This window comes from Nothoprocta perdicaria, unplaced genomic scaffold (assembly GCF_003342845.1).
Source record: "Nothoprocta perdicaria isolate Ctin4 unplaced genomic scaffold, notPer1 scaffold_0, whole genome shotgun sequence".
Classification (NCBI taxonomy): domain Eukaryota; kingdom Metazoa; phylum Chordata; class Aves; order Tinamiformes; family Tinamidae; genus Nothoprocta; species Nothoprocta perdicaria.
Genome location: NW_020454092.1, coordinates 17,457,150 through 17,468,623, shown reverse-complemented (window position 1 = coordinate 17,468,623; position 11,474 = coordinate 17,457,150). Strand labels below are relative to the sequence as shown.

General features: G+C 37.4%; 1 protein-coding gene across 3 annotated transcripts in view; it reads left to right on the top strand.

Moving 5' to 3' along the window:
- Window positions 1-250: 250 nt before the first annotated feature.
- The window catches only part of TUT4 (terminal uridylyl transferase 4), a 69,791-nt gene continuing 58,567 nt past the window's right edge, over window positions 251-11,474 (top strand). The window contains exons 1-2 of one of the 3 annotated variants that reach the window (XM_026034299.1): window positions 251-293; window positions 4,215-4,269. The gene's annotated coding sequence lies outside the window, so the exon portion shown is untranslated. Of the gene's footprint in view, window positions 294-4,214; window positions 4,270-10,277; window positions 10,296-11,474 lie in introns of those variants that run through there. The other 2 variants (XM_026034321.1, XM_026034315.1) reach the window with 2 other exon arrangements.

Genomic DNA, 11,474 nt, shown 5'->3' with positions numbered 1-11,474 from the left:
CTTCCCCGTCCCTCCTCCCGCCGGGGCCGCCGCCGCCGCTCGCCCCCTGAGGGGAGGCGGCCGCCATCACCGCGCCCTGGGCGGGAACAGGGCGGCGCCGCGTGCTGCCTTGGGGAGGGGGCCGCTTCGGGCCGACCGGTTTTATAGGGCACGGCTGCTGCTTGTTAACCTTTTTAAGCACCTGAGGCAGCTTTCCCTAGGTTAGCTTTCAYTATCCAGCAGCTGGGCCTGCTGGGAAGGGAGAGGTGATAAGGGTTCCAGGAAACTCTCCGAAATCCACTGGATCAGAGTGGGTAGGTACTGCTGGGCCCAAGGCTTGCTGACTTGTCTGGTAGAGAAGAGTCTGGATTCATCACACAAAAAGCTCTTTAAGGGCTTGGGTTGCCAGGGAGGAAGGAGAGTTGTGCTAGAAGAGCTTGAATTGTACTTTTAATAACTTCATCCTTCAGGTAGTATGTTGCCTTTGAACTTGAGGGCTTATGTTGAGGTGGAGTCTGGGCAAGGGACAGTTTGGTGTCTCTTAGACAGCCCTTGAGGCACCGGGAGCCACAGGTGGCCCATGGCTCAACAGGGACTTGTCCTTTGTCCCTGAGCATGGCCAAGGAGTGGTGGCCGCCAGCACCCTATGTCAAGCTGAGATGTTGAGTCAGGTCTGCAGTGCCTTTTAATGTGTGTTAAAAGGTATAAATGTTCTTTACCTGGTTGATTTTGCAAGTTCAGTCCTGACTTGGCAGCAGGTGAAACCAGAGCTTCTCAGTCTGAGTGTAGCTGTTGAGTTATGGGTTTGCCTTCCTAATATTTACATAGGTGAATCCTCAGGGAAGATTTAACTTACTCAGCCTTTGGGTGCCCTGAGCTGGGGGGTTTTGAGAATTTGACTTTTAAGGACCTCGGGGAAAAAAATTGCTGAGCAACTGGTGTTGCATGGCAGAGGATGAATGACATGGATGTGGCTGGAGTAAAGACTCCAGAAAAGGGGAGAGCAGGAGGAACTGGTGAATATTGGACATAGGGAAAGAGTAAGGCCAGGTTSCCATAAGATTTTACAATAATGGTGATTTTATTGCCTTTCATTGCCTTGAAAAATGTGTTCAAATCACATTTTGTTAGCTTGGTCAGCTTTTATGTTTGAATTGAGGATTAACTTATTCTGGCTTTATACAAGAAAATCATCTACCAAAGACCAGAACACCACGTTTTTACTTCAGTCAGGAGTGTCTCCATGTGTTATGATTTAAACATGAGTCTCAACAATGCTTCTGGCCTTTCTTAGAGATCAGTCTCCTGGTGACTTGATTCAGAGAGCATTTCATTTTAATATGGTAGCTTAGTCTTTCAAAGAAATGGGCCTGTGTTCCTGTGATTAAGGCTCCAGTTAGGGAAAGATGGGTGGCTGTCTTTTAAAAAAGAAGACATTCATTTGTTGTACAGATACAGTACCACATTGGTGTATCAGTCAGCAAATCAATGTGTRACACCATCTGGCTTCAAGTGTGGAAGTTTGGCATTAAAAATTTGTTTTTTAATTTTTTTTTTTTTTTTGGCAAAAGTGCTGGGAACTTGTCATGAAAATCTCTAGCCTTTTTTAACATGGTTGATATTGAGCAGCACATTCAGAAGTTATTCCAGAAGGGTTGATGGAGATACTGCACAACTATATTGACTTTATCTTCTTAGGAATTTAAGTTATATAAGGAGGAAAAAAAAGTGCAGTGATAAATGTCCTGGTTTTTCAGACAGAACCTAGTGTAATCTTAGTCTGATTCAGGACTTTGTAACAGATAACTACAGTTACCTGTAACGTGCTCAAAGGATGCAAGACTTAAAACTTCCCAGGACAGAGAAATGCCTAATTCTGATCTGTCAGGTTTATTTTGAAATGTATTTCTTCAACAATAATTATATTCCACAACAATTTGCCTTGTTCAGTTGCTAGTAGCTATTTACTTCTAAAACCTATTCATACCCTTATTTTTTAAGACTCTTTGTTCTTTTTTTCTCTTGCTCTCTCTTTTTTTTTTTTTCCCCCATCTTATCTTTGCTTCCATTGAGAYTTTGTACGTACCAGAATTAAACAATTATGACAAAAAAGAGTTCACAGGATAGAATCATACACTTTCAGGAATGGTTAAATTTGACTATTAATCACAGTATTCTCGAATTAAGTGCTCAGGAAGTATTTAGGAATATAGGAYATACTGAGCTATCTTTGAATTTCATATTGTTATTTTACCTTGGGACAGTTTTTTCTTTTTTATTTTATTCAGGACTCAGATAAGGCTTTTACACTCCTAATTATTACTRCAATAATTAGGAAAAGAAAATATCACAGTTCTATTCTTAATCTTCCACAGTCTTTCACTCATACTTAGTAACATAATAAGGCAGATTTGGATTTGAGTTGGAGTGACAGKGGATTCTTTCTCTGACCCTGATGAAATCTGCCTTTGAAGAAAGATAAAATGTTTAAGTGTTCTTAGCAATAAATCCCTCATACATTTTTCATCAATCATTTATATCATGCAATTAATAGTTGCCATRATTCTTGGATGGTATTAATTAGCACTCTCAGCTCATATTAATGAGCATGATTTATATAAAACACTATATGAGATTTGGATTAGCTCCCTTAGGGACTGAATTCACTAGGTAATGGCTGGTGAATTGTCATTAAAAACATCCTTTTTATTGGGGTGATTTTCAGATACAGGACTTGATATGTGAAATGGCTGTGGAAATCATGATCARTGGATCATGTACATGGCCTCTTATGTTGAAAGAAAACCAAATCAACTTGTTCGTCCATTCTAATTATAAAATGTGTGTGTAAGAGCATTATTTAATTATWAATAGGCAAAAAGCTAAACAAATTGTTTTCAAAGGTAATATGATGGCAAATTACACAGTTAGACAAGAGTGTCATATCAAAATGGTGTAAATAGCTCTGATTAGGAGTAACAACTCAAACTGACGCTTGTGTTATTTTTCTCCCATGTGGACTGGCCAAGGAATGAAATCTGTGAAAAGGATATTTTAAATCTTAGGCACTCTTCCAAGTTCATTTATTTAGTACAGATGTAATCAAAGTGCTTTTTCAGTGCATGCTTCAGTTTACCTCAGTGTAAATTTATTTTTATTGTGTAATTGCAAAGTTTGTGTTTTGAGATCCTCCCTATGAAAGTGAACAGGAGTACAAAATGCATTTTCTTCATGTCACTCTAGAGCTTCCAGCTACCAACTTCTAGCCCAGTTACCTGGCTATCTTTCATGCAGTGGATTATTTGTTGATTGAATTGCYCCAGTCAATGCATGTTGTATAGATTTTACCTTCATAGAGTCAGTGCTTTGCTTTACAAAGCTAAATAATAAAGCGGGAAAAAGTAATTTTGAGCCTTAGGAGATAAGAAATTTCAGTCAAAATTTAAAGGAAAGGGGAGAATCAAGCAAAATTAAATAGGAAGATTTATTGTATGTGTTGGAGCTGGTGAGTTCAAGGTGGAGATGGAGCCCTGATAAGCAGTTTGATGTGTGGTTGCCTCATTTTTAGATGTTATTATTCATAAATATTTCATAGTAGCAGCCTGTTCATATAAATAAAACAAATTTAATCCTTTCACACTTCCCTTCTAGAGAGTATTATACTACTACAACTACTAATATGGGCTATACGGCTTCCAACACTGAACCTAGGCAAACAATTTTGAATGCCATTTTTTATGAGTGAAGTTGATTTCATTCGTTTTCATTTTTGGACAAAGTTCTTTTTATTGAGCTGAGCTTTGCACAAAGAGACGATGTATTCCTCACTTATCAAACATTTAGTGTGGCTCAACCGTTTAACTTTTCTGTGCCTTTATTTACTCGGCTTGTAAAATAGAATTATTTATAATTTTCAAGATATGGTTATATACTGTAATGTAACTTCTCCTTAAATAGGAGTGTCCAAATTTTGAAGGATTTTTGTACACATGTAATTTTTTTCACATAGGGGAAGATTACAGCAGAATTCTGAGACTGAGTTACTCATGTCAGGAAGTGTGAAATAATGGGACTATTATTTCAAGTGGTTTAAATCAAGCAGCATATCCATCAGTGATAGCACTTCTAAAGTGTATTAGTTATATAATATTTTGAACACTGATTCTACATTAATACACAATAACAGAAGATGTTAAATTCATAGACTCATGTTGAATTCTCACTTTCTCCCACAGCTGGAATTTCCCCTTGCTGATAATGAAGATTAAAGAAAAGACCTTCAGAAAACAGGTACGAGTGTGACTTCTGTATATGGGTGAATAAATAATACAGTAAAACCTCTTGCCCTAATTTTCACTGTAAAYGTAAATGAAACATTCACTTTCTTCTTTGCTTCAACATCTTAGACCAATAATTTAGACTAAGTCTTTTTAGGAGAATTGAGCTTTTATTGCTTTCTAAAAAAGCAAATGCTTRAAAAAACATACAAACACATAACTGTTGCATTAATTTAAGACTTTAAAGTAAGCCCTTTTTGTACATTTCTGTGCACTTTGGCATAGAATTCTTTGTCTCTCCTGACCATCGTGGAGAATGTTCATTCTAGTTTATAATTCAAAGAGATGTAGCTATCAGTAGTAGTAACAGCTCTTCCATCTCTCTCTTTAACCTTCTTGCATATCTTTCACTCTATTTTAGGTGAAGAGGGAAGCATCATCTATTGCTAAAGTTCTGTAGTGCTTCCTTCATAAGAACCTATTTTCAATTACTTTTTAATCTTGGCCAAACTTTATTTTTTGGACTGAAATTTTCTGTCCTGTGTTTGTTTCCCAGTGCATTCACTAACGAGTAAGTAGTGAGGCTTGGAGTCATGGGAGGAAGACAAAAAATAAATGAGCAGTCAGAAAAGAGAAACAAGGATTCCAGGGGAAGGGTTAAGGTAGGAAAGCTGACATATGTTATGCACTTTTCCTCTGCATTTAAAAAGGCATTTTTAAAATTTTCTTATTTTTAAAAAATAAGGTACTGCAAAATTCTATAAACAGAATCATAATGGAAATGTCAGCTTATCCTTGTTACTGATGACAGCGCTCTAAATCTGAAGGGAAAAAGGTCACATAGTGCATTCTTTTATGCTTATTTCTAATTACAGGAAGATGTGAAGCTGGAGTTTTCACACCTGGTACTGCTATTGTGTAGTCACAAGCAATGACAGGCTTTTCTTACCAGTTATTTTCTTGACAGAACTTCTGTTTTCTTTCCTAACTGCAAGAACTTGTTTTTATTCCCTTCTGTTCAGGTGGATTTGTTTCCATCTTTGGAATACTACTTGATTTGGGGGCAATGTAAAGAGAATGATTTTCAATAGCCATTCTTCTTCGGATGAAGTTAGAAAATCTTATTCAGTTTCAATTCCTTTTTATTCACTGCAGTACTGAAGATAAGGAGCAGTTGTGCTACATAAACTGATAATTTATTGAAAAGATAAGAAGTAGATTCTCATTATAAACACCTCACATGGACTCTGACTTGATCAAATGCTTCATAACATTAATCAAATACAGTCCACTGCAGTGGACTGAGGGGTCCACTACAGTCCACCCCAGCACTTAAATGTTTTTGTATGTCTATGAGATACTCTAAAGGTTCTGAAAGTAGTTAACTTTATACARTAGCTATTAACATACAAATGAGGCACATGGTTACCACACAGTCACTAAAGCATGGAATTGGTCTGAGTGATAGACTTGGCCTTTTGAGCTGGTCAGATCTGCACCTGCTTAGTCCTGCTTTGGTAGAACAGTCACCAGCCATGTCTCGAGTGGATGACTCATTTGGTCTGTCAGAGTCTGGAGACAGGCTGGAGAAGGCTGTTGAAATCGCCAGCTGACTTTATCTCGATGCAGATGAGCAATGATTACATGTTCTCCTATGGAGTGCTCTTTGGGGAAGAGAAGAAATAGGCTTCTATATACTTACATAACTGCTTGAGCTACTCCAGTTTGATTTATAAGAGCTATCTGACTGTGGTGTTAGATCACTAAAGGAAAGTGATCTAACTTTCCTAAAGGAARAAAGGAAAAGGAAAGGAAAAAAATTGATGACACATGGAATGAGCAGTAAATAGTAAAACTTTGTTCATATTCAGTCACATCAAAGGCTTCCAAAGTGAACTGAATGGAGTCTTATCACTAGTTGCCTGGGAATACTTCCCATTGTGGTTCTCTTGCAAGTGTTTGTACATATAGATCACAAAGTTCTGGTGTCAAAAGCGTAAAGCTCCCCATCCAGTATTTGTGCATTTCTTCCAAGTCTTGACGCAGGTCAATTGGGAGGATACTGAGAGGAGGCATTTCTATAACTCTGCTCTGAGGATACATCAAACTTAAGGTTTCAAGGCTTTTAGTTTGGCACATCCTTATCAAATTTCTCTAGGCACCAACTAAAAGGAATATTCACAGTTCAGACAATTTCACAGTTCAAATACTAAATTTTGGTGAGAGGTGCTGTGTAGATGAGAAACCTGTTTCTAATTTCTGTCTCGCACATCTATGAGAGGTCCTCTAGGGATCCAGGGACTCCATAGAATCTCTACCTGGCTAGTGTCCTCAGCTTGCTCYCTGCAAGTGATGTCCTTATTTTGAACAATTGTCCTCACTTGTATTTCTGCTTTTTTTCTTTTTTCCCCCTAAATGTTTTGCCTCTGGGGACTGAGTTTTGTGTTTTGGGTTGAAAGATAGCCTTTTTGCCCTGAATATGCCTAGCGTAGCTCACATGCCTAGCATAGCTGCACACAGTACAAACAGGCTCCTGTCTCTTATCAACTTTTTTTTTTCCCAGTGGTGGTCAAAGTGGCTGCCTCTCAGGATAGGAAGAAAAAAATGTTGGACAATTGGTGACAATTTCTCTTCCTCTTTTTCTTTCCTTCCTCTCCTGAGGACAATAGGTTTGTCAGCTGTTTTCTCCTAGGGTCTTCCTTCACATGGTTATTTATTTATTTTTATGTTGGTCTGCCCTATTTCATTCCTGATTGCTGATGCTGCTCTGTATCTCTCAGCTAAAGCAGATGAATGTAGCAGGAACAGATCTAAACTGACTTCTAAGCAGACCCGTTCATCAAATCTTGTCACCCAATTCATTTGGCATTCACTGATCAGTGCGTGGAAGACATTGATGAGCCAGCCTTAAACTAAAATAGGGGTCTAGGCTTTTAGTATCCCTAGTTCCAAGTATTATTTCCTGTCCAGTCCAGGATGTTAAGTTGGGATCTCCCACATGAGGTCTTATCCACCTTCTTGGAATTGAAAGATTTTAGCAGTACGTATGGGTGGTGTTTTCACAGGAAGTGTTTTTTGAATTAAAGAGAAAAAAAATTGAATTGAAGAGAAAAAAAAAAAGGTGTTTCCATTTCAGAGAAAGATAGAAGGAAAGTAAGTTACAAGGAAATTTGTTTGGTTAAGTATCATGTTAAAGGGCTTAAAGTCTGTGGTGGTGTGTAGGGCTTTTCTTTAGCTCTTTCCTAAGAGTTAGGCATCACAGGAGGTAGGTGATCCAATAGCAAGAGGTAAGGTATAGTTATTAATGTGTTCACTAAAATGGTATCCGATGCAGTCTCGCTTTCAGCCAAGACAAAGCCAATATACCCCTACYGAAGCCCCGTTTTAATGACTATTGCATTCATCCTTCTCTACACCTGGAATTTGCACAAGGGAATTTGACGGGAATTGTTTCTGTACTGCGACTGAAGTGCCACTGGAAGGTAAAAGTGCAGCTCACTGGGACAGAAATGATGAACACCTCAATAGAAATAGTTAAAGCAAAATCAAGCTAAACTATCTTAATTTACAGTAGCAGTACTGTTCGTCTTCTGGAAGGAAATGTAATTATTTGTCCATTGCCTTCTATTTCTCACTTAAACTACTGTCAAATCAATCAGCTTCTATGTGGCATGACTTGTTTTCCCTTGTTTTGATTACTTTGAAACAGAAGATCTACATTCTTATTTCTTGCTTTTCGTTTACTTGTTACATGGTTTGGGGAAGATGCTGTCACCCACATACTTGCTAATACAGGTTTATACAAGTTGTTTCATCTATAAGTTGAATATAAAGCTCTTTTCTTGCCATTGTGAGGTTGCTGTGAGTGTTAAAGAAAGAATATACTCCTTATCATTCTTAGCTAAGAATGATCCACTTAACTATAGTAGTAAAAATAATAATATCAAGAACAAACATTCCTATCTACTTTTTCTTCTTACAAATATACATGCTTAGAACTTGATTACATTCATCATGGCATAAACATAGAACAAGGCATATGCCATTTCCAAAAGAAAAAAAAAAAAAAAAACACATCGAGCAATTAAAAAGGACAAGTCATCTTTTTTCTTTATTTCTCTTATATTGAGGATGGATTTGAAGTTTAAAAGAGATTCACTGAAAGTTACTTTTCTAATGGCATAAATAAGAATGTATCCTATTGCTTTGAAAAATATTAAGAGCTGAGTTCACAGAATGAATGTCCAAATCATGTAAATTTATGAAGACAAGGCACTCAGTGGAAGACACTTTGTCAGTGTGAAACTATAATTATATTGTCTGGATTGTAATGAACAGAGGATCCTCAAGTTATGACAGGACTGCAAGACTTATAGTGAGCAGTGAATTCAGGGCTGATTCATGAAAGTTGCAGCATGTAAGTGGTGTTGTTTACAGCCAATTAAGTTGTGCAGTCAGTGGAAAAAGTCTCCAAAAAAGATTGACAGAATCACTGTGTCACGTTTGATCACGAACGTTTACTAGCAGTCCGTGTTGATTCACTTCATGTTAACAAGTTCTCTAAAGCAGCATATAAATGTTTTTGCAAAGCAGCTGATTTATTTATTGGGGATTGTCTCCCTCGAGCCTACAAACAGCTTTGTTAACACATTTGTGAGCCTCTTSGCTTCTGAGTCAGGGCCCCAAAGCAGCTCTCTTATCTGTGAATACTTGTRTATGAATATGATGTAATCATGCAGCTTGGGTGATTTTGCATACTTCCTGATGAAATCAGCTTTTTTATCAAAGTAAGGAAAGATAAGAATAAAAGAGGATGGAATTTCAATTTTTACTTGCTTTACTGACTGCTATTTTATAATTGAATTGCATTTTAAATTTGACATTGAAAAGRTTCAGATTGAGACACAAACACACTGATCCCCCCAAAGGGAAGTTTGTATATTAATGTCATTATAAATTTATAATTCAGATCTCTGATCTTRCTAAACACTTTTTACATCAGAAGCTCCTACTCTAAATCACAAGCCMTTTTCTCCATCAAAATAATGCCTGTAGCAGATCTGTAATGATTTTACATTACTGCAGTTTGTTCTCAGAAGCTCTGAAGTCTTCTTGTTTTTAAAAAAGGCATACAAATGCCAAGAATTGTGRCTGTAAAAACAATTAAAGCCAGAAATCTACTGAAGGCCAAGCTTAAATATAACACCYCTAACCTTTAAGGGTTTTCACATTATTTTTTAAGTGTAGGAATTCTAAAAGTCTAGCTGCAGTACAAAAGTAGCCTTTACCTCTGGAAATACTCCAGATTCTTGGGCAGGATGTGAATGAGAACCCATCAGCAATATTGAAATATGTCTCTTCCAGTATTAGAGCTTTTAGGCTTTCTTTCAAAATTATGCAGAAACATTCCATTGCTGTACTTAAATCTTGTACCAATTATTATAATAACTTGTAAAGTATTCATCTTCCACATGAGAATATAAACGGCAGAGAAATAGCAAGCATAGAGGTTGACTGTGGTAAATCTATGCCAAAAGAGAACCTGAACAGTTTGGAGGGTGCTGAACATACCTTATTTTGATGGAAATAGCTGCTGTTTTAATGCTGTCAGTCTGCTCTATTTAGAAAGTTAACCATTCAGCTCATAAATCGAGGGTGTTTTTTTATTTAGGAGAGTGATATAAAATCCTTTACCCACCATGAGGTCATTCTTTTTCGAGTCACCATCTGGYCCCAGGGAGGTTGTCTTTTACAGCACAGATAGTAGTACAAACAACAAAAGGAACCAGTAACTGAATGAGTAATTAGAGAAGTTTATATAATTTCTTTTTATATATTTTTGAAACTAGGATGGATAGCCAGGCTCTATTGATAGTGAGATGTCTGACTAGCTGTGTGGGTGGGGTTTTTTGTTTTTTTCTTTCCCCAAAAGACTTTTGCTTCATTATCGTCCAGTTTTGGCTCAAGATGATGATCATTTCCTGAGAACAGCTATTTCCTGCTTTCTGCAGTTCAAGGAGATAGAGAGCTTCACGAAAAGTGAGTTTATAATTGGCTATCAGTGATGTAATACACATGAAAGGCCAAATCTATAGTTGCTTGGCACCTGASTCTTCCATTGCATCAATACATTTCATGCCAGTACCCAGCCTCTTTGATTTCTTCATTTATAACTTCTGCTGATATTATATTGTACTTCAGGAGCACTAGCCTTTATATAAGGCAATATTTTATGCATTAATTAACTTAAAAATTAGAAGAAGTACTTAGAAATAATATTTTTAAGAACATAAGCAGAGAAAATGGAGGGATGCACAATAAACTTGGGTTATTTTTGTTCACATCAGTAGCATTTGTGGAACTCCTGTGTCTGGTACAGAATTTAAGGAAGGTGTATCTAAGTACAGACTCAGAAGTTGTTCTGCATTGATCATAACCAAGTAAATTTTGGCTCCAACAGTAGAATGATTTTTTTTTTTTTTTTGAGAAAGTAGGGGCTAAGGCAAGGTTTATTTTCCTGAATTTTGCTGAATGAGAGCGGGGCCAGAGCATTCTTTTAGAGCCAAGTCAAAATAGTTCCACTGAGTGATCATTATGCTGTTGTGCTTAAAATGAAGTTACAGCTRCTGTAACAAAATAAGAGAATAGAGTTTTCAACCCCCCTCTGCTGCTTGTTACTATTTCAACAGAGCATATTCTACTTCAGAGKGGAGTTTTGGAAATATGTAGGTCTGATTTCACACTTTTTATGAGAAAAAGATCTGTGAGTCTAGAAGTGTCCTGTCTGATTTTGAACTGCAGTCAGGCTTGTAAGTCTTTTTCCTCCAGTGTGCTGTGGGGGACGTGACTGCCTATTATCATGTGTTGTTTGCCTCGTCTTCAATTCAGTGTGCCTTTGAAGGTGTAAATGCTTGAGATATTCATTTGAAGTTGCAAATGTAGGGGATGGAATTTTAGATGATGGCTCTCAATATGTAAAGACACACATCTGTAAACTTTGCAGTACTATTTTCTCTGTAAAGCAGACAAGCTGCTAAGCAGATATGCTCATACTAAATATAGTGTGTTGTTCTACCGCTSCCAGGATTTTCCGCTCAAGAAGATTTCTATCAGAGGCCAAGAGTGTCAGAAATCATCAGCCCAAAAAGTCATTTCTGGTCCCTGCATGCCCCTGTTGTAGTTTGGCAGACCAATACAACCCAGTGCAATTTGGTTTCC